General features: G+C 43.7%; 1 long non-coding RNA gene across 1 annotated transcript in view; it reads left to right on the top strand.

Annotated features, from left to right (window-relative positions):
- Positions 1 to 22,702, top strand: part of LOC144761927 (uncharacterized) — a 513,437-nt gene that overhangs the window by 195,794 nt on the left and 294,941 nt on the right. The window contains exon 2 of the long non-coding RNA XR_013595953.1: positions 21,655 to 21,717. This is a non-coding gene — a long non-coding RNA (uncharacterized LOC144761927). The remainder of the gene's footprint in view (positions 1 to 21,654; positions 21,718 to 22,702) is intronic.

Below are 22,702 nucleotides of genomic sequence, written 5' to 3'. Positions count from 1 at the left end.
ACTAGCAGCATTTGACTTACAGGCCCTGGGCACACACAGTGCACTGTACTAGGGACTTAGTGGTAAGTCAAGTAAGCCAATCATGGAAACACCAATCCATATACACAATTTACAGGGAGAGCCTATGCACGTTTAGCACTGATCAACAGTGGTAAAGTGCCCAGAGTCAGAAAACCAACAAACACAGGGTCTAAAACAGGAGGGCCAAAAGCAAAATGTCATGGGATAAACCCGCTGGACAAGCCAGATCTAACAACAACCTCCTCCACAATGATTCTAATGCTCCTTTGCATGGGACAAAAAGGACCCTTGTGGGCCCCAATTCTTCAGGGCCTTCCTATTGAAGCTGGGTTATAAATGCCAAGTTGAAATTGCAGTAAACTGCACACACACAGGCTTTGCAATGGCATTCCTGAGACAGGTTTGAAAGGCTACTTGTCTGGATGGCACAATCAGTGCTGCAGGCCCACTAGTGCAAACAGAACAATTGATGAACAGAATGCAGAACAATGTCATACATTCATCCCAGTACAGAGATCTGGGCCTAAATCCATTGTTTCTTTGCTCCCTATGCCATTGCAGTTTGAACCCAGCCATATGTAAATCAGTCTTGACCCTGCTCCCAATGGGAACAGTCTAGCCCGAACTGCCAGGCCAGGTCCTCCCTGAACTGGAAAGAAGCATCCTAGGACCAGTTTCGGGGTTTCACCCCTCATCTGCCAGGATAGCTTGATTCCAGTGGCATGGGGAGCATGAGACCCAGGTCTGGGCATACCCGTCCCACTCGGGGTGGCAAATGCAAAAAGACCAATTCATGACCACTAGTGGCATTGAATTAACAGGCCCTGAGTATTTGGTATACCATTTTACAAGGGTCTTACAAGTAAACTAAATATGCTAAGGGAGGTGATTTACCCTCTTTTAAGTTTAATTTTTTTTACATTCTCAAAGGGGAAGGGGCCCTAAAGGGACTCCTTCCTATTTGCGAATTAGTTACCACCACTTTTAAACTGGTGGTAAACTATTACTATGTGCGACCAGAGCTTGGGGCCATATGTATCAAGCTAATTAGCATTCGCAAAGGCCGAAATTCGGCCTTTGCGAATGCTAATTAGACAAATGGTATGTATCAAACATGTTTCATGCAAAATAAGGAATAGCAAAATTTGCAATTCCTTATTTTGCGATTGCACTTAAGGAGTCGCAAATTTTGCGATTCCTTAAATGCAATGTATCAAACAAAAAATATTCAAAAAATGCCATTAAGGATTCGCAAATTACCACCAACTTCTAGTTGGTGGTAATTTGAGAATTCTTTTCAAAAATCTTTTTTCCATAAAACAAAAGGTGCCATATGACGCCCATACATGCCCTTAGGGCATGTATGTGCGCCAGAAGCCCCCAAATGTCTTTTTCAGGGGTGCAGCAGGGTGTTCTTGAGACACCCCTGCACCCTTGAAAAAATTCCTAATTTGCCTCCTGGCCCATAGAAATGAATGGGTAATTTGCGATTAGCAATTTGCTAGTCGCAAATTAGGAATGGTAAGGAATCGCTATTAAATAGCGATTTTGTACATACATACCGTTTTGCAAATTCCAAAAAGCGATTCCTTAAAATTCGCTATTTGGAATTCGCAAAACGGAAGTATGATACATATGGCCCTTGGTCCCAAAACAGTAATACAAACCATACTGATTTGATATTTGGAAGGTATGTCTTAAACATGTCCCTTCCAAATACCGAATCGGAGAGTTTCTGAAATACATTTTGACTTTTGTACATTTCAAATAGCATTTTTGTGGTTACAAATGTCCTGGTTCCGCAAATTGGGCCATTTGTGACCACAAAAATGCTTTGTACATCTGGCCCTTGGTTTCATAGGATGTGTGACATGAGAGATATTCCTTTATGACATGTCAGCCTTACCCATTTCATAATTTCTATTCCCCACACAGGATAGAAACGAAAGATGAGCATGACACACTGCCTGTGTGAGGGTCCATGTCTTTCATAAAACTAGCATAGCCATACATTGATTTACACTCCGAAGACACTACTCTCTTTACAGAACGTCTTAACTGGCCCTCAACAGTTTTGTGCCTATAAAGAGTGATATTGTATTGGCATGTGAGCAATTATTGTGATATACCATAATAATTTCCAAACGTTTGTGATTTTAAATCCGGAATTACTGAAAATAATGTACTATCCTCAAATTTGGGAAGCTAATAACAAGTATGTAATGCTTGTGAAATGGTAAACATACGACAAAACTTTTACAACGCACTACCATTACAACGCGGTCATTACAACGCAAACTATTACAACGCATTGCGCTGGGGGGCGCTCTAGGATAGGGAATAGGTTAATTTACTATCCAATAACCTTCCCTAGTGTCCACGGGGACTGGAGTTGGAATAGTAAATTAAACTATTCACTATCCAACACCCAAAAGCGCTATGCGTTGTAATGGTATGCGATGTAAAAACCGCATTGTAAAGGCAGGCGTTGTAATAGCCTGCGTTGTAACGTCATACATCCTTGTGAAATACATGTTTTGGAGCCACTGGTGGAAGGTAACGTGGTTGCAATATGAAACCTAAAAAAAAATTGATTTTTCCTAGTTGTGGTTAGCTAAGCTACAACATCATCCTCTGATTAACTGCTCATGCACATAAGACATACACAGTATTTTTATGCCTGTGATAGTTGCTGGGCATGGATGTGACCAGTGATTCTGATAACCCAGTAGTCTTCAATATTATTGTGACAGCAGCCTAGCCCAGGGCTTACAAAGATAAAGATCCTTCAGAGTAAACATTACCAAAGGTATATTACTTTGTCTTCCAAGACATGTTCGAAATTGCACAGTGATTTTCCCTGCTTAAAACAGAAGATCTTCTAAACTCTACAACGGTTTTTTTCTCACCCATCCACTCATCTCCATGGCCCACCTATGCTTTATCATAACCAATATCACATATCCTAGAGCAAGACCTGCGATCAAGTATTTCATTTTTCTTGGTCATCGCTGATGTACCAATGCACTTTTTATTAAATAAGAGTGATGTGAACATAGCCCATCCTCTTAGTGACTGGGGCAAAAGAAACAGGATTCCATTTTATGAATTGCGTAATGCAGTGGATTTGATACTTTTTTGCACTTTAAATAGCAGCTTGAGAAAAAATGTCTTACAATCACTTTTTTACAAAACAAGCACTTTACATTGCACCAAGAGGGGCGATCTTTTTAAAATGTCTAAATTCTCCTACAATTTGTTACTCTGTCCTTAATTATATATTGTCTGCAATAAAATTGAGAAGGAGGTATGCTTCAAAAAAATTTATGTTTTTAGACCTGATGAGATTAATAGTTTTAAATGAACGCCAATCACCACGGGTGCTCATAAAGTAATTTTATACAATTTTCTTTTTTTAATAAAGGCATTCGTTGATGCTGTAAATTCGGTTCAATCAATGTGTGAAGTTTTTTTAATGATCTTGGAATTAGAAAAATTACATGAAATACGTGTATTTTTAAACCTGTGTTTTTATGGTCATTGTTATGATCAAAAAAAGACTATTGAACTGAACTGAACTGATTTGAGTAATGCAACTAAGGCCAGATTTGTGCCTTCCTCCAGCCAAAAAGTTTTTTTTGCAGCACATTTCATAAAAGCATGGATAGTGCAGAATTCCCAGAGCTCCTCATCGGCCCCTCTCAATTTGGATGTCTTGCGACTCCTACTCTTGAAAAAAATTAGTAAGCACCTGTCCTTCTTAAGGCCAATATCTACCTGTTGTCCTCATTCCACTCATCACTACTTCTTACTATCAGACCAACAAACATAGAAAGAGGAACGTTCCCCATAGAATTGATACAAACCTAGACATTCTGCCACTTGCGAGTCCTACGCACTATGGTTCGAGCTCTACACATTACTTACTCTAATCCGATGAATCTACGCAAATTAAACCTTCCATGTCCAATGGGAAATATGTTGGTGTCAAATGAAGCTGGAAGACTTCCCAAAAAGCAGGAGGTGCCTAAATATAAGGTTTTACACAAAGAGGTAATGCACAACCCTGCAGGAAACAGCTGTGGTTGGGGACCCCCAGAATATCTGGTATGAGGACTTTGGGAGGGAGGGGGAGGGTTAATGAAAAGGCTTTGTTGATTTTAACAAATTGAAGACACTGTTGCCAGCATAAATATAATCTGCTTTTTGGATTACTTGTCAGAGATCATTTTACCAATTTGCTGTGATTAAAGGGGCCTCCCGGACTAAGACCTTGACTGCTCCCCGGAGACTCTAGCTTAACTAGCAAAAACAGGGGAAAACAAAGTCGCGGAGCATTAGTTATCTGTAATAAACAGTGAGGATGTTTGGGGGACTTCAAAGAGCACGGCTTTGTACAGCACGAAAAGAGTTTATAATTTGTACAGAGCCGGTCACATCAGGAGGAAAAGAAGAGATGAACCCGACATTGGCAGTATAATGTCACTGCATTTCATTAGCTCATTATCTAGAAGGCTATTCCCTCAGCCATGGCACAAACTCAGCGGAATTGGGTTTGAAGCTAGGATTCGTCATTTCAGAGTGTTTTTTCCCCAAAATGAAAAATATTTACTGGTTTTTAGTAAAAATCAATATGGGGAAAATAAAACAGTTTTTTAACGTATTAATTATAGCACATTACTTCTACATCCTTCCTTTTAGAAAGTAAAGATGTTTTACATTTATATTTTCATGATAACCTTTTAATGGCAATTTTAAGCATTAGATGCCTGCCCATCCGTAGATACTTCATTTATTGTCTCAAGCTTGGCTTCCGTGCCCAATCTGTAATTTTAACTAATCCGTAGATAAATAGGATGGCTGCCGAGTAAAAAAGAAAAAAAAACAGATTGAGTGCAATCAGAATGTAACTTTTGTAAAATTACCACCTTTCAAGCCCATTCTTTATTTTTATATACATTAATTTTTAGCATATTTAGGAACAGGTGCGAAAATCCCCATGTCATGCAAAGAGATCAAGAAGAGAAAGAATACACACTATTGCCCCTGCACACTGGCTGACCCTTCAATACTATCTGCTGGGAAAAAATGCTTGAGTCTTGCAGAGGATCAAATTTAGCCCACATGTTTTGGGGTAGGTAAAGTGCTGTATGCTAAGCTACTTAGCCATCGTGAAGACAAGCTTCATGCTCTTCGATAATTGGTGCTTAAGCAGATCACTCTCACCCTTCAGGTGAGCCCTTCCTTTTAGGAAATGGGATGAAGAATTAAGGCATCCAGGTGGGAAATACGCAATATATGCCTTGCTTTATACAGACAATATGCTTATTTATGTTTGTGTCCCAATACGCCCTGTTAGATGCTCTAATGCAATGCACAGAGCAGTTTGGAAAGATATCAATCAAGCAATCAATTGTGGAGCGCAGCACTGTCATGCATAGGGGCAGCTGGGCGCTGGGGGAGCGAGGTCTCCATCAAAGAGCCAGGTCTTGAGTTTCTTTCTGAAGTCTGCTAGGGAGGGTGCTATTCAAAGGTGGAGGGGCAGGTCGTTCCTATTATTTGGGCAATGTAGGAGAAGAAGTGGTCCCTTCTGCAGCATTGATGGATGTGGGGGTGTGTGCATGAGGGCTAGTGAAGAAGTGCATAGGTGTCTTGCAGGTAGATAGAAGTTGTCTGTGGGTGATCTAAGCTGGTTGTTTAACATTTAGGGCTCTGTAGGCGTGTGTGATGATCTTGGGCTGCCATCTCTTTTGGATGGGGAGCCAGTGGAGCTTTCTGAGGTTCAGGAGTGATGTGGGTATGTCCAGAATTAGTCTGGCTGCAGCATTCTGTATGGTCTGCAGTCTTCTAAGTAGCTGGGTCGGAATGCCTGTGTATATTGCGTTGCCCTAGTTGAGGTGGCTGGTGATGAGGGTCTGGGTAATGGTCTTTCTGGTGTTGTTTGGGATCCATCTGAAGATTCTGCGGAGGTTGCAGAGGGTGTGGAAGCAGGAGGAGGTGATTGTGTTGACTTGTTATTTCATGTTCAATTTGCTGTTGAGGATGTTGACTAGGTTGCATGTGTCGTCTCTTGCTGTGGGTGTAGGTCCGAGTTCTGCTGGCCACCAGCTGTGGTCCCCTATGGGTGTGTGTTTCCTGAAGATCAGTACCCCTGTCTTGTTGGAGTTGAGTTTTATGTAATTGGCTCTCATCCATTTGGCTACTTTGTTCATAGCGTCACAGAATTTTGTTCTGGTGGTGGAGGGGTCTTCGGTGAGCGAGAGTATAAGTTGAGTGCCGTCTCTGTAGGACATTTTGTTGAGGCCGTGGGATCTGATGGTGTCTGTGAGGGGGTCTTGTAGATGTTGAACAAAATGGGGCTGACGGATGACTCTTGGGGTATGTCACATATGATGTTCTTGGGTTTGGAGGTGAAAGGAGTAACCCTGGGCGTAGTACTAGGCTACGTTCGCGGAGCATGCGCAGTTTGCGCTACTACGTAAATTGCACGTAGCACAGTGCAAAAATGCATAGCGTAGCGGGCATTTTTTGCCTGCTCACGGACCTCAACGTCAACTTGGCGACCGCGAGCGAGCAAAATCAACATCCCTGCAAGACATTTCCCTCGTTAGCGATCAGCAACATCAAGTTGCCGATCACGAGTGTGGAAAATAAACCTCCCGGCGAGATTCTCAACCCGGGGAGGTCGGATTTCTCATTGCGAGTGTTCGCCTATGCTCATGACTGCTCGCGATGAGAAACTACCAGTCCACGCTGAAAAAGCTGCTGCTCGAGTACAAATCTACTTGAGCGGCAGAAAATGACCGCTTGCACTGTGGAAGATGCCATTTGCAATGATTGCACATTTACAATGATTGCACAGTGCAGGACAAGCATCCAGCACTATGCAATCAGTGCAAATAGCATTTTCCCAACCTCCCTATGCAGTTTGCAGAGCTACGCGGAGCGTGCGTAGTGCGAAGTGCACTTTGTGTAGCTACGCATAGCGCTACTTCCCAAACTATGCCCAGGGTTAGACGGGAGGCAGCCAAATGCTCTGTGTGCATCTTGTGAGGAAGGATTGACTTGAGGACGCTTTGCTGAATGCCGATTTTGCAGAGTCTGTTGAAGAGGGTGTGGTGGGACAAGGTGTTGAACACCGCAGTGAGGTAGAGGAGGATCAATGCCACAGTCTCCCCATGGGCAAGGAGGGTTTTGATGTCATCTGTTGCAGCAAACAGCATGGTCTTCATGCTGTTGTTCGCATGGAATCCTTATTGGGAGGCCTCAACCAGGTGGTTCTGTTCCAGGTATTCGGGGAAGATACCTGAGGCATTTCAGCCATAGTACACTTCCGACCCTTTCAATGGGATGGCAAAAATTGGCTAGGCTTTCGGATTACAAACTCAGAGGGCTGTAGTTCCTCCCAATCCATAGCTCCTCTCACATTGTTTATGCTACAAGCATCACCCAAAGAAACATGAGCCTCACTTCTATGTGCCCTCTCTAATTTAAGGCTGCCTCATTTCATCGAGTCCTCATTTCCTTCTCCTTAATCAGGACGATGAGGCTAGAGTCCTCTTTCAGAGCCAGTACTTTGGAACGACACACTTGAGTATATACCTTGACATTAAAAATGCAAACTTTAAAGAATTCTTATCTCCTGTGAAGAAAGGATGAGGGGAGCCCCAATCCATGATGGCTACTTAGATTGGGACAGTCACCAGCAGCACAACTAATTTATTGTGTACTAAGGGGGTCCCAGCAGACTATTGCCCATCTACATGGCAATATTCAGATCAATCCCGGGAAAGAAATAAAATACCTCAAGCAGATGGGATATGATTTACTAGTCAAAACAATGATTTCTTTCGGCAAATTAAGGATGGGCATTTTCTTCTTGCTAACAGCATCCCTAAATACATTGATCCTCTAAGCTCTACGGACAAGATCCCATGCTACCACTAAAGGGATTTAAGATTCTCAATCCAGGTAAGTAGGGAATGCCACACTGCTAGCTGACAATTGAAACATACTAAAACCACCAAAATGTTGGTCCATATAACAAATTAAAGATTGAGTTCACAATTATGAAGTCCAAATACATGGGGTTACAGTAAAAAAAGAAGCATATTTCAGCTGTCCAGAAGTGGTACAATAAGATTTCCAACATTAGCTCAAATTATGCTTCTCTTCTCAGTTGATGAAATACTGTGCCCCATATGGCAATTCTGCAAGCTTTGCAGAAGGAAGGAATCTCCAAAGCCTGGGAAAATGCACTACGTGAACGTGCAGGGCCCAGGTTAAGTCATAGGAGTGTGTGTAATAACCAATTTTCCACCATTGACATTTCATGGGTTTCTGTTAGAAACCCAGCCAAGGAACGGCAGACAGTCATACCTGGAAATCCTGAATCATGTGGGTGTCTCAGATTCCCTGAGCTGTGATCATGTAGCAGAAACTCTAAAATTAGCCAAATCTGACATGACCATGTCAAAGAAAGTCAGGGGGTACAGGGTGGAGCCATTCCAACTTTTAAGAAAGCCGATGTCAATTCCACAGAAGTGTTTCCTAACATAGCGCCTGCAAGAACTTCGCCTACCCAAATGATTTGCCTATACCATAAAGAGGTTTTTGTTAATATAGCAAAGCTTTCTAGTGTCAGTACACAAACACACAAAGCTCCCAGAGCTAGAACCAGAGGTGCCTCATTGATGCAAATACTAGAACTTTCTCTATATTCAATAGATTTGTGGAAAATGAGCTAGACCTGAAATTTTCATAATTACTTTTGTAGAATTTCTTTTAAAAACGCCACAAAAATGACACTTTATTACGCAAAATGCAAATGTGACCTTTTGCACTTTCTTTCAGTGCAAAATGCATCATCACATCCAGTTTGGAAGCAAGGACAGGTATTCCTCAAAATAATAATGGAAAATGACACATGACGCCCGTGTTCTATTCGTTCATGTTTTTCACGAACACAATCTAAATTACAGAACATGATGGTATGGTGTACTTTTAGGCATATCTTGTAAGAAGCATAACACTAAATGCCAGAAATTATGCAAAATTAAATTTGCAAAAAAAGGTTCACCAGGGCCCAGAATTAGCATGTTTCATTGAAACAAGCTTCTTATTGAGTGCCTGTGAAATCAGGTACTGCCCAAATAATGTACAAAAATGCAGATTTGGAGAATTTCCAAAGATAAGGTAATCTTCGTGTATTTGATATAAAGAACGAATGGAAAAAAATTATCCCAAAATATTTCTTCTTAATCTCAGTGACTCTTCTCGTTGGAAATCTAACACATACTTACAGTAGATAACATTTGGTATTTTAAACTTGCGATTGATTTTAAAAATCGTTTTGTACTTTGAGATTGATTTAATAATCTATATTGATTCATTGCACCACATTCCCTAACACTCTCCCCCGCACTGCCTGGGCTCGATATTGCAGCCTGCCCGCCCCGGTCCGACTCGGCAATTATTGCCGTAGAGCGGAGGGCGGACAGGCAAGAGCAAGGCACACGAAGATTTCACTTCCGCCAGAGCGGAGGTCAGCGCTCTAGTTGCCAACGTCCTCAGGGCTATTTAGCCACGCCTCCCCTTTAAGCGCGCAGCGGTTGCGCGCAGGGTGGCGCCTTTCGAGCGCGCCTAAGAAGCGCCGAAGAAAAGCCCGTCTGCGCCCGTCCGCGACAGGACGGGGCGTAGGGGCTAGGTCCCTGGGGCATGGCCAACGCATCGGTGGGTACACATTTCATTTCGTATTCTGCTAGGTCTCTACGCCAGTATCAACCCATCAGTTCCTGTGTTATACGTGTACCGGGTGAGCAACTTGAAGGCTGCTTTTCTTGCCGCCAATGTCGCTATCAATCAATGGTGCTAACTGGCAGCTCTCATGTTAAAGCTACCAGATCCACTTCCCCCATAGAACTGAAGTGTTTCCTCCTTAATGTCCGGTCCCTTCCCAAACACCAAATCCAGATTTGGGACTTGATTCATTCTAAGCAACCTGACATATGTTTCCTCACGGAAACATGGATGAAACCCCATACTACCACCGCAATAACATTAGGGGTTCCAGTGGGCTATAAAATTATACACGTGGATAGGCCTATTAAAACTGGCGGAGGATTAGCTATTATTTTTAAAGATACGGTTAAGATAGTAATGATAGAGCAAAGCTTTACCCCTCTTTTGGAAATCATGATATTCAAAATTAATCTGACCAGTAATGTCTCATGGAAGGGTGCACTAATATATCATCCACCGGGACAGAATCAAGACCTTGCACTGTCTCTTCTAGAATTACTGGCCCCCCATGTAAGAGCTAAGGAGGACTTTCTTCTCCTTGGAGATTTTAATATACATATGGATAATCCTGAAGATCATGAATCCATACAGTTAACAGCAGACCTGTCTAATCTCGGATTAGAGATAAAAAATAGGGGAGCAACGCATACAGCTGGTCATACCCTTGACTGTATTTTTTCCAATTGCACCAAAATAAGGTGCCTCCCTGCTACAGAGATTTTCTGGACCGATCACTCCTTGATTGAGTTTTACTTGGCAAGGTCCAGTAAACAACAATCTAGAATACCACCTCCCCCTATCTTACGACGCCAATGGTATAAAATATCAGCTGAAAATCTGCGCCAACATTGGCAACAACCCCAATTTTCCGAAGGTGATTCTGCTGAAGAAGCACTAGGAAAATATAATGAATCCCTTAAGTCTGCTATTGACTCTCTTGCCCCGCTAAAACTTCATAGACAGTTTCCTCCCACTAAACAAGAAAAGTGGTATACTCTTGACCTCAGGAAGGAAAAACAGAAATGTAGGAGGTTAGAAAAAACTTGGAGGAAATCAAAAAATGAGCAGGAAAGGAAAATGTTTTTAGAGGCCCAGGCAAATTATTATAAAAATATAAAGCTTGCTAGAAAAAATAATCTATCCTTACAGTTGGAAGAGGCAGGTAATTGCCCGAGGGAATTATTTAAAATCTTGCTAAGCTTTGTAAAGCCATCAGCTAGTGAGAGCCCTGATGAAGCCTCACAGACATTGTGTGAGGAGATCTCCAAGTTCTTTGAGGACAAAATAAACCTGATTTATGATAAAATCTTGGCCTCACAAGGCGCAGTAACAGTGTCCCCCCCCCATGTACACCTCCGGCACTGTCCAAAAACACCTTTCTTGCTATTCCACCAGTTAGTGATTTAGATCTTCCCCTCCTCATTAACCATATGAAAATTGGCTCCCCAAGCGATCACCTTCCTGCTAAAATGGTGGCCCCTCTTATTTCCATCTTGGGGCCTTCCATTCAGTCAGTTATGAACACCTCGCTGACAAAAGGACAAGTTCCGAGAGAATGGAAGATAGCGGTGGTAAACCCTATCAGGAAGAAGGCGGCCTCCCCCTGGACAGATCTGTCCAACCTTCGGCCTATTTCCCTCCTACCCTACATCGGAAAGATGACGGAGAAGCACGTAAACACCCACCTATCGAGCCATCTTGAAGCAGTAGAAGGCCTGGACCCCTCCCAATCTGGGTTCAGGCCAAATCACAGCACCGAATCAGCCCTACTGGAGGTCACCAATAACATCAGGTTGACACTAGACAGTGGGGGCTCTATGATTCTGGTGCTGTTGGATTTGTCTGCTGCTTTCGATACGGTGTCCCATGAAGTGCTTCTCGGTCGTCTGAGAGGTGTAGGGTTGGGAGGGACAGCCCTGTCTTGGGTGGAAAGCTTTCTTTCCTGCCGATCTCAAGAAGTCAGGCTGGGCTCCCACAAATCCATCTCCAGGGAGCTCACCAGGGGTGTGCCACAGGGCTCATGTCTTAGCCCCACATTATTTAATGTGTATGTGGCCCCCCTGGCCGACTTAGTGAGGCCATATGGGTTTACCCCGATATCCTACGCTGATGACACCCAGCTGATGTTCCCCTTCAAAATCTTCTCACCTGCCCTGCAAAAACCCTTCGCGGAGGGCATGAGGGCTGTGTCATGCTGGATGGCTGAGAATTGCCTGCAATGCAATGTGGGCAAAACAGAGGTGTTACTGTTTGGGGAGGCAGCAAAACTCTGGTCTGGGGATTGGTGGCCCACAGAATTGGGTCCTGTTCCGGTCCCAAAGCAGACTGTCAAAAACTTGGGGGTGTTATTCGATCAAGCCTTGACTTTTAAACATCATGTCGACCAAGTTGCTGGCACCTGCTTTGGAGCCATTGGACTTCTGAAAAGGGTGTTTCCTTATACCGGATGGTCACAGGAAAACCCTTGTGCAGGCACTGGTGATCAGTAGATTGGACTACTGTAATGGCCTTCTTTTGTCAACCAATGAAGGCCAATTAAAAAAACTACAAGTAGTCCAAAATACGGCGGCGAGGCTTGTTCTCAACCTTCCATCTAGAACTCCCTCCCGCCCTTTACTAGCTAAACTTCACTGGCTACCAGTGCGGCAACGCACAAAGTTCAAAATTCTGTGCACCATTCATAGGTCTCTGATAGGAAAGGGTCCTAAATACTTGACAAAAGCTTTTTTACCTTACGTCCCAGCCCGATCACTCCGATCGAGTGATTTGTACCTTTTACTGGTCCCTAAAATAAAAAAATCCCGTCAGGGAGGCCGTGCTCTGGCATACGCAGGTCCCACCCTTTGGAATTCCCTTCCCCTCCAACTCAAACTCATCACTAACCATTTATTATTTCGTAAAACCTCAAAACCCATCTTTTCACCACCACTTAATCAGTTTGTGTCTTACCTCTCTGTTTATGATTAGCCCGGGGTTATGCACGCTCGTTCCATCTTAAGCGCAGAGATATCCCTCCGGGGATCTATTCAGGCGCTATAGAAGCACATAAAATAAATAGATGAGCATGTGGTGGGCATGTAGAAGTAAGCGATTTTTGTAGCTGTGCCCTAGGCAGGATAGAAAGTGAGTCCCTCAGTAAAAAGGGTATGGGAACATGGACAGCTATAAAATTAAAATTAAAACATTAAGCAAAATTGACACAAGCGAAAGAGTGTTTTGGTGTAAATTCAAAGGATAAATTGACTTTATTCAACATGAAATTGTGAATTATCATCCTTATTTTGTCTCATTGCCAAACACACATGTGACCCAAAAACACTGGCCAAGATTTATAAGTCATAGTATTTCCAGATATTGTTCTCTCTCTCAATCAGATTTTCATTGTGGAAGCAACCTTTGTTTTCAACTCTAGGAACATGGTGTACAGACTCAAAGTACACGACTTAGGTAGTGAGATGCTAGTTATATTAGTACAACTGACTTGCAGATGACTCATCCTTGACTCCTCCCTCACGATGGCCAGGCAAGTTAACGCCGTTACCTCCTCCTGCTTCAACACACTCTGCATGCTCTGTAAGATCTTCCGCTGGATCCCCACTCGAACCAGGAAAACAGTCACTCAGGCCCTCGTCACAAGCCGTCTGGACTACGGGAATGCCCTCTACACTGGGACCACCGCCAAACTACAGAAAAGACTCCAGCGCATCCAGAACGCCTCAGCACGACTCGTCTTGGACATCCCCCGACACAGCCACATCTCCGCCCACCTGAGGGACCTGCACTGGCTCCCCGTCAGCAAGAGAATCACGTTCAGACTCCTCACCCACGCACACAAGGCTCTCCACGACTTGGGCCCCGAATACCTCAACAACCGCCTCACGTTCTACACGCCAACCCGCCAGTTCCGCTCCGCCAGCCTCGCCCTCGCCACCGTCCCACGGATCCGCAGAACCACCACTGGAGGAAGATCCTTCACCTACCTGGTGGCCAAGACCTGGAACACCCTCCCCACCCGCCTACAACTCACCCAGGACCATCTCTCTTTCAGGAAGCAACTCAAGACCTGGCTTTTCGAGCAGTAGCAGCCCTCCCACCCCCCCACCCCCCCAGCGCCTTGAGACCCTAGCGGGTGAGTAGCGCGCTTTACAAATACTCTTGATTGATTGATTGATTGATTGATTGTACTTCTGTAGTCCTAATTTGGACAGTCAGCAATTGTTAAATTTCTAGGAGGAACTGGAAGAATGGTTGGTCCCCTGGTAATTTTTTCATTCACTGTCACTGGAACCAAGCTATACATAGTTGATGGGCCCTAACTAGAGCGAAACAGGTCATGAGTTGCTTGAGTTCCGGTTCAGTAAGGACCTGACCTGGCAATTCGGGCTGGACTTTTCCCACTGGAGCAGGATCAATACTGATTTGCACATGGCTGGGTCCAAACTGATGTAGCATGTGTTCAAAAGAACAATGGCCTGGGATGTGGCACGAGTTATTACCACTGGCTAAAATTAAACAACCATTCCATCCTTCACTTTTTAAATATGTTTTTAGTTTATATTGAAAGACATGGGTGGTCCTATAAAATTAATCTTTTGAGCTTGAGTAATATATGAAACACATTATGCTATGCAGAGATTGAATGACTGAATTCCATACTTTCATGATTCAGCAAGGCACAAGACAAGTATATCTCCTAGCCCTGCTCTCTATGCTTTGTACTTAGAGCCTTTTCCGAATTTGCCACAGAATCATCCAAAGATCCCACCTTTACGAGTGAATATTGTAATTGCCATTTGTGTTAAATATATAGAACTACAAACCCATGACCCACAAGAAATGAACTCAGATTCAACTAAAATTATAGTTATCTTGGTGAGGGCCTTAGATGGGGTAATAAACCTATGTGGTGGGAATTACAATCTAGTGGAAAACGAAATAAACTCTATTGTACTAGATTTAGTACAATGCATTTTAAAAATGATAGATATTTACATATCCCTGGAAGAAACAGAACACAAACATGACATTTGGCCCTAATGAAAAAGCACTGTGACCTGATCGAGTACCTTGGGGACTCTATAAAATATGACATCATATCTTTACTTACATATATTTTACAATGGTATAGAAGCCATGGCTGTTGGTCCTGCAACTTCTTTGTGGGCTGACGTGAAGAATCCCAAAAAATTCCACCTAGCATTGTAGTACACGTCCATGCATTAAATAGGGCTGTGTGTAGAAATGTCAAATTCTGGAGCAGGCCAGAAGTGGTGTCCTCCATCACGTGTGACAACAGAACGTCACTTTGCATATCTACTCACCCATATCTGTGTGGACACAGTCTGTTTTGATGCATGACATTGCACATGGCCAGAAGTTGGACACCATGCTTACATTACTGAAGACACGTAGGTGAACAGGTCTGCCAGCAACTATCCCGAACACAATGTCTGGCTTACAGAGGTGGAGCATTCAAAAGGGACCCACCGCCATTGTACATGCGTCAGTCAGTCCCTCCCTGTGTATGGACAATGCTTATTGAGGCACACGATTTGTCATTCTAATCAATACTCATCACAGTAGGACAGTAGTGAAGTTGTGTAGACTTTATTAGTACGCGCAAGGCAAGGGCCAAAACATGCAGGGGAATGCTTAAGACACTTATACGCAGCGTGAGCACATGTCGAGGTGCAAGAAATGGGGAGGCAAAAATAAACACAAATCATTGCGGATGGCGACGCGCTCAGTCAACCTTGCCTTGCTGGACGAGTCATGTGATGTTTGGCTTCTGCTCTTTGCCCTGTGTCGGGGGACGCGACTCACAGCCCATGGGATCGGCATAGTGCTGTCCCACCGGACATTGCCATGTGTGTACTCTCCGCCCAGCAGTGTGTCCGAATTGGGAACGTTGCCAAACGACGCTGTGCAGCTCCGCTCATGGGACTGCCTCACTTTGCACAGGTGTGTGTACACACGCGAAGGTCCCCGCACATTCATTCAGAGTCCAGGCAAAGCCAGACATGTCCACTGTTTTGTTGGGATATGTGTGCATTCCCCAAGATGTAACAAGGTGAGGGGACCTGTGCTGTGGGTGACAATCACATGTGAATGCAGGAAAATAGTTACTCATCCGTGAATGCGATCGCAGCTTCATGTGCAACCTGTTCCAAGAGTACGTCGTTGTTGAGTTCAAGGAACACGAGGGAGAGCCAATCCATTAACTGGTTTGGGCAGATGTGCTCCCGCCACACCGTTTCACCAATCCGAAACACAGCCCAATAGGGGAGCACCTCGATGAGGTCACTGCACCCGAGTAGTTGTGAAATCTCCCATGCACAACTGCCAGGACATATGCCAAAGATCAAGGCATCCCATGCACGGGTATCCCGTGACACTCCTGTTCTGGGGCCAACAGGGGGCGCACAGTCAAGTCATAATCCAATTCTGCTACTGTTGCGTTGGATAGGAGACCTCCAAGGGACACTCGAATGTGCATGATCAACAGTGGAACCAGGGCTGGATGCATGTGACATAGACAAGACGGAAACTCAGATGGAAACTGATTCACAACACTGCCATTGGCAGCTATCCCAACAGATGCAGCATTCGTGCACGGTACAGTTCCACGTGACAGGGGTTGTGCATGTGCCCAGGATGCCATTGTGTTTGTTGGTCTCTTAGCACAGGCAATCCTCAGACCGGCAGCAGTTGTGTGGGCGATATGCCACAGCTCTGGCCAATAAGTCGTATGTGTGTGCAACGTTTGGACGAATGGGTTGTTTTTAACCACTGTGTCAAGGGCATCCCTTGCAGGTATAGGTCGAGCAGGGACAAGTGTGTGTGGGGTGTGGACACGTTGGTCTTTCATTAGTGCAGTTCATGGTGTGGGAGTCGTCGGATGCTCTTATAGTATCTCACGCAGGGTGTGCCAGCCGCATTCAGGGCCAAGGTGAGAGGTTTGGTTGTCCTTCCGCCTTGTGTATTGAGACAAAGGAGCTTTCACACCTAATTTCAGTTTGATTACTGCTTGCATTTCTGAAATGTGATGTGGCCTTCGCGCTGACTTTGAAGCCAGATCTTAGATTTGGGGTGCACCAATTGCGAGACATACGCAGCAGTTGGCATGTATTAATGGGCCAAGGGCCCGATTGGCCTTGCGCTCCTTGTTCAGTCTCTCTCTTTCTCTCTCTCTCGCTCTGTCCTTTGATGAGTGCCTGACACACCTTTTTATCTTGGATATTGTCTTGCAGGCTGTGAGTCACAGATTGTCCAGGGATGCCCGCCATGTTTCTTCAGAATAATTGTTTTGAGACAGATTTGAATGTGATATTTTGTTTGGACTCTCAATGGTGACTAAATAATAAGATTTTCTGTACTCGCATGTATGTTGATTGTTGTAAAGGTGAATGCTTTTGTTCATGACTTCGTGACGTTGATGTGCAATTTGGTCCAGGGAAGGTGGGACGTGCCCGTGGTAGGGCCCAGGGGGGTGTTCTGGGGGTGGTAGCGGTGGGTGTTGTGGCCCTCTTGGGGCTCTGAGCTGCATGTCAGTGGCTCCATGGCATCTGTTGTACTTTTGGTGTGGCTCTGGCCTGGGCTCCCTTTTCTGGTGCAGGCTGTCATCCTACTTTACACCAGGTCAGAGCAAGTGTTGATTTCCTGCTGCTAACTCACCTTATTGCATGTTTTGGATCTTTTCCCCAGTCTGGCTGGTTGTTGAGAATGTTGCAAAGTGGTGTTGTTGCAGCTTTTGGCATGGATAAGCCTACTCTGCATCTCATTAGCAATAGTTGCCGGGGTCATCTGTGGTGATGTATTTTGCAGCTGCTATCACAGGTAAACTGGTGATATGTGCTGTTAGCACCAGCTTGTGTATGGGGAGATAAATGTATCGTAACTTTGGCTGCGATAAAGTGCTGATAACTTGTGATAGCTCCTTGAGAATATACCCCGAAGGGCTTTGTTTTGTCATAGTGCCATAGAAATAGTGGGAAGCTGCAGTCGAACACTGGGAAATCAACATACTGGTTCAAGAAGATAGTGTGACCACCAACAAATGATTTATATTGTGATTAAAATCTGTTATCACCCTTTATATTTGCTTGCTTTTGTAATCCTCAAAAACAGGCTTCTAGTAGATGCATTTCAAAGGACACCATGTCCCTGAGTGCTGCCAAAACATGTTGTGCATGTTAAGGCAATTAAGGGCAGATCACATTGTTATCCCCTCACATGACCCTTGGGGGCAGGCTGTGCTCAGCCTGTGTCCATGTACTTTTGTTTAAATCATTTTCTAACTTTGAGGATGCAGGCACCATGCAAACTCCTGAATGGACGAATCAGGTCCCAAAATTCTTTTTCGATAAAATTAAGTCCATACAGATTCATTTGTCAAACCTACTTGTATGAGTCAGGATGTGGTGTCAGACTCGAAAGGACATTCTAGGGAAGAATTACTTGTGGTTTTCCCCCCTATAATGCTGGATACTTCAATTGCCATCATGAAGGCGCTTAAGTCTGGGTCGCCATCAGATCCATGTCCTGCGAAAATAGTGACATCTGTAGCTGAGGTTTTGAATCCTGCTGTGAATCAAGTCCTGAATCTGTCCATGTTAGAAGGTAGGGTCCCAGTGAGGTGGAAACATGTCAAAATTCTCCCTCTTTTGAAGAAACCCTCAGCGGACCCCACAGTGGTAAGCAATTATAGGCCTATGACACTGCTCCCTTTTTTGCCAAGGCATTGGAAAAGTATGTGAAGGTGGTCATCACTGATTTTTTTGAGACCTCTAATGCTCTTCATCCCAGTCAATCGGGTTTAGAGCTAATTATAGCACCACAACGGCCTTACTGGAGGTTGCTGAAACTATTAAAGCCACCCTTGATAGAGGATGCAAGGCAGTTCTCACCTCCCGGCGGCTTTTGATATCTTGCCCCATGGTCGACTCTTACAGAGACTAAGAGAATGCTGCATCGGGGGCACGGTTTTCAGGTGGTTCTCCTCTTTTTTGGCAGATCGTCAGCAAACTGTATGATCTCCCCCTTTTTCTGCGGATATTCCTCCGATGAATGTGGGAGTGCCTCAGGGCTCAGTTTTGAGCCCAACTTTTTAAAATATTTATATGGCACCATTGGCACCCCTTGTGGAACAATATGGGGCAAAAGTTATAATTTATGCTGATGACTCCCAATTGTTGCTCACTTATGAGAAGGATGAGCCATTTAATGCAAATTCAATCCATCTATGTTTGACTAAACTTTTTGATTGGTTTTGACAGAATAAATTATCTTGTAATTCCGCAAAAACTGAAATAATCTTCTTCAGGCATACCCCAGGTGATGAATGGCGGAATTGGTGGCCTCAGAATCAATTGCCTCCTGCCTGTCCAGTTACCACAGTTAAAAACCTGGGAGTCATGCTTGATTTCGATCTTTTCATGAAGTCGCAGGTGCAATCTGTGGCTGCCATGTGCTTTGGACTTCTAAGAATGATGAGAAACTTTCTACCTCTGCTCCCTTTGTCCCATAAGAAAACTGTGGTCCAAGCCCTGTTTATGTCCAGGTGGGATTATGCTAATGCTCTGTACCTGGAAATCCCTAACTATCTATTGGGCAGCCTACAGGTTGTTCAACATGCGGCCGCCAGAGCTATTTCTCTGGTAGGGCCTAGGATTCATATGACGATTCATCTAAAAGCTCTACACTGGCTTCCAGTGAAGAATAGGATATATTTTAAGTCTCTTGTGCTGGCCTTTAAGGCCCTACATAATAGTGGGGCTCAGCACATCAGAAAGAGGATTACACCGTATATCCATGCCAGGACTCTGAGATCATCCACACAACATTTGCTACTGGTGCATACATTTCTTCGGTCTAGGAAGTGGGCTGATCTTTCCAGGTGGTAATGGGAAGACTATGGAATTCTCTCCCCCTCGCCCTTAGACAAGAACAGGAGCATCTCAGTTTCAGGCGCCAACTTAACACCTGGTTGTTTAATCAGTAGTTGTAGACCTTAGGACTAGAATGCATACCTTCTCTCTTTCAAGGGGGTTCTTTCAGTGCCGGGACACTCCTTGGAGTAGCCGCGCACTTTATAAATCCCCCATAACATTAACATTAACAAAATGGCTGCCACAATATTTTTGTCAGGTTGCGGCCAGACCTTCACAATTGAATAGGCTGCACCTTTGAATAGGCTGCATCTTTCGGCAGAGTTTAGATATACCTATTTTGTAAGCCCTTCCTGTTCACCCAAACACCGTTTTAAATGCGAATTTCTCAGAAATGTCTGAATATAGTTACACCAAATCAACAAAAGCACCCTTTCTGAGTAGAGTTCTAACTTTTTGCCATATTTGGTGTAATTCTCTTCAGTTGTTTTTTTATATTCCTCCAAAATACTTTTCCTATGAGAATTAAAATCGAAGATCAATGTTTTGGGATGGCAACCCTTTTTTCTTGGCCCCAACTTGATGTATCACTCTAAAACCTTTAAGAAAGAATCTGAGATGGATGAACGTTTTTGGGCAATGGCATGAAGATTTGTCAAACAGCACAAAAGTTATTCGTGAAATGAAAAATGCTCTCCCTATCCACACTCCAGCCTATTTATAACTAAAACAGTGACGAACACCACTGTGTATTATAAACATGTTATATAAATTCTCATATCCCAATAGGGAAACTATTCAAAATGTTGTTCAATTCGCAATATAGAATCAATATTAAGGGGCCGATTCCGATTCTGTAAAATCGCTTATGAATAGCCATACGGAGCATATTTCCCTTACGAATCGTACCCTTAAACGTCCTCGGACGTACGATGAAGTACGATTTGGACCCAAATCAGATCTCCGTACGAATCGTACGAAAGACCGTACGACTTAAAAGTACGTACGAATCGCATTTGGAACACGCAGTACGCGACATCCGTACGGATTGAAGCAGCATTTTCCAACCCAGCAAGTACGATTTGTCTCGTCAACACTCCGTACGACTCTTTTTCTACGGGAGCTCAAAACGTCCGTAAAAGCGGATTTTGATTCGAACTGCATACGAAACGGACCCCCCGGGTACGCGAGTGCACCCCATGATTGCAGGGGTACGGTGCATAGGGGTACGGTGCATAGGGGTAAGGTGCGTAGGGGTACGGTGCATAGGGGTACGGTGCGTAGGGGTACGGTGCAAAGGGGCACGGTGCGTAGGGGTACGGTGCATAGGGGTATAGTGCATATGGGTATGGTGCATAGGGGTACGGTGCGTACAACCCATGATTGCAGGGGTACGGTGCGTATGTGATTGTGTGGCTCTCCGAACGAATTGCTCATACAACGTTTCCTGTACAAATCGTGTTCTCATTGCCCGGTCAGGATCGTACTTGTCGGGTCGTACAGCATGTTTATGATTCATACGGTTCACTTTGAGGGTCCGTATCGTAAGAATTTTCCCGTGCTTTTTGTACAGTTCGCAACGATTCGTATATTTTTCCTATGAATCGTACTACGCGATTCATACGGAATTGTATGATTCGTACGGAAAGGGCTCCGGATTTGATTCGTCGTACGGATTAGTTTACTGAATCGGAATCGGCCCCTAAATGTTTTACTTTGTTTTAAATTGATGTTTTACTTGTCCTTCTAATATTTTGCACACTGATGAATGTTTTTAACTGTTCTTCACACCACATTGTACTATGATGGATGTCTTTTCTATTTTTGAACATTTGTAGATTTGTACTTTTATGATGTTATCATGTAAGAATTGGATAAAGTGATTGGACTGACTGACTGAATCAATATGCAATAATGAAATAGATTTCCCTATTCTTTATTTCAGGTTTGGAGTTTATAAACCATGCTGATGAACTCTTAACCGATTTAACCTGAAATTAAATACAAGGTGAGCTCTTATTCAGATTTCATGAATTATTTAGTACGTTTAGATAACAAATTGTTTTGTATATGTGTTTATTTATTAAATACAGATTCTTCTTAGTAAGCTATTTCTAAGATGCTAGAGGGCAAATATGGATTATGTAGGCTTATTTGCCACCACACAGTTTAACTTGAAGTTCTGTTAGTTTATTTTAGTTAATTTATCACTTTAAGTAATTTTGCCTTTCTTGCTCATACAAAAGTATGTTCTCTTCAAACAAATTTAAAATAGTTGTCATGCAAATGTACATTTAACTAAGGAGATGTCCCAAGAGTGCTATCTTTTATCGTAAATAAATAAACAAACTGAGAATGATACTGACTTTATAATTAGTTGCAGCAGAATGAAGTGCAACACCCCTGATCCAATTTGACCAGCATGAAAATGTTCAAAAGTACTCCTTAATAATCAAAGTTTTTTAAAATTCATGTTTAAAAATAGATATTCAAGGTAAATATGAGCAAAGTCATTCAATACGCTTAGGCCCCAATTACGAGTTTTGCCGATGCAGGGCGGCAGGCCACTGCACCGGGGAGCCTCGCTGCCACCCCTGCCAGATTACAAGTTATTTGTAGTCTGGCAGGCGGGCTGCATGGTATTCCCATGGCGGTGCCTTTTTCAGAGGCTGCGGTGGCTTTGAAAAAGGCACTGCAATAGGAACCCCTCACAAGGTTCCTGCACGGCATGGACTCGAAGAATTCTACAAAGTATATGAAATAAAGGATCAAATATCTAAAGATAATTGCTTGTCTTGTCTGTCTATGTTTGGCAACTTTGCCGTTACCTCACTAAAAGTTGGCCTGATTGACTCCCAGATTTTTGTGATTGATGTTAATTATTTGTGGTTCCAATTGGTGGCAAACCATTTCTTGAGGTGGGCAACTGTACCTTTGTTATATCACTTGACACTATTTGCAACACATGATTGTGCGGCAAATGAGTCCCCTAG

The sequence above is a fragment of the Lissotriton helveticus genome, chromosome 6, assembly GCF_964261635.1.
Source record: "Lissotriton helveticus chromosome 6, aLisHel1.1, whole genome shotgun sequence".
NCBI classification, from domain to species: Eukaryota; Metazoa; Chordata; class Amphibia; order Caudata; family Salamandridae; genus Lissotriton; species Lissotriton helveticus.
This window is presented reverse-complemented; position numbering and strand designations above follow the sequence as displayed.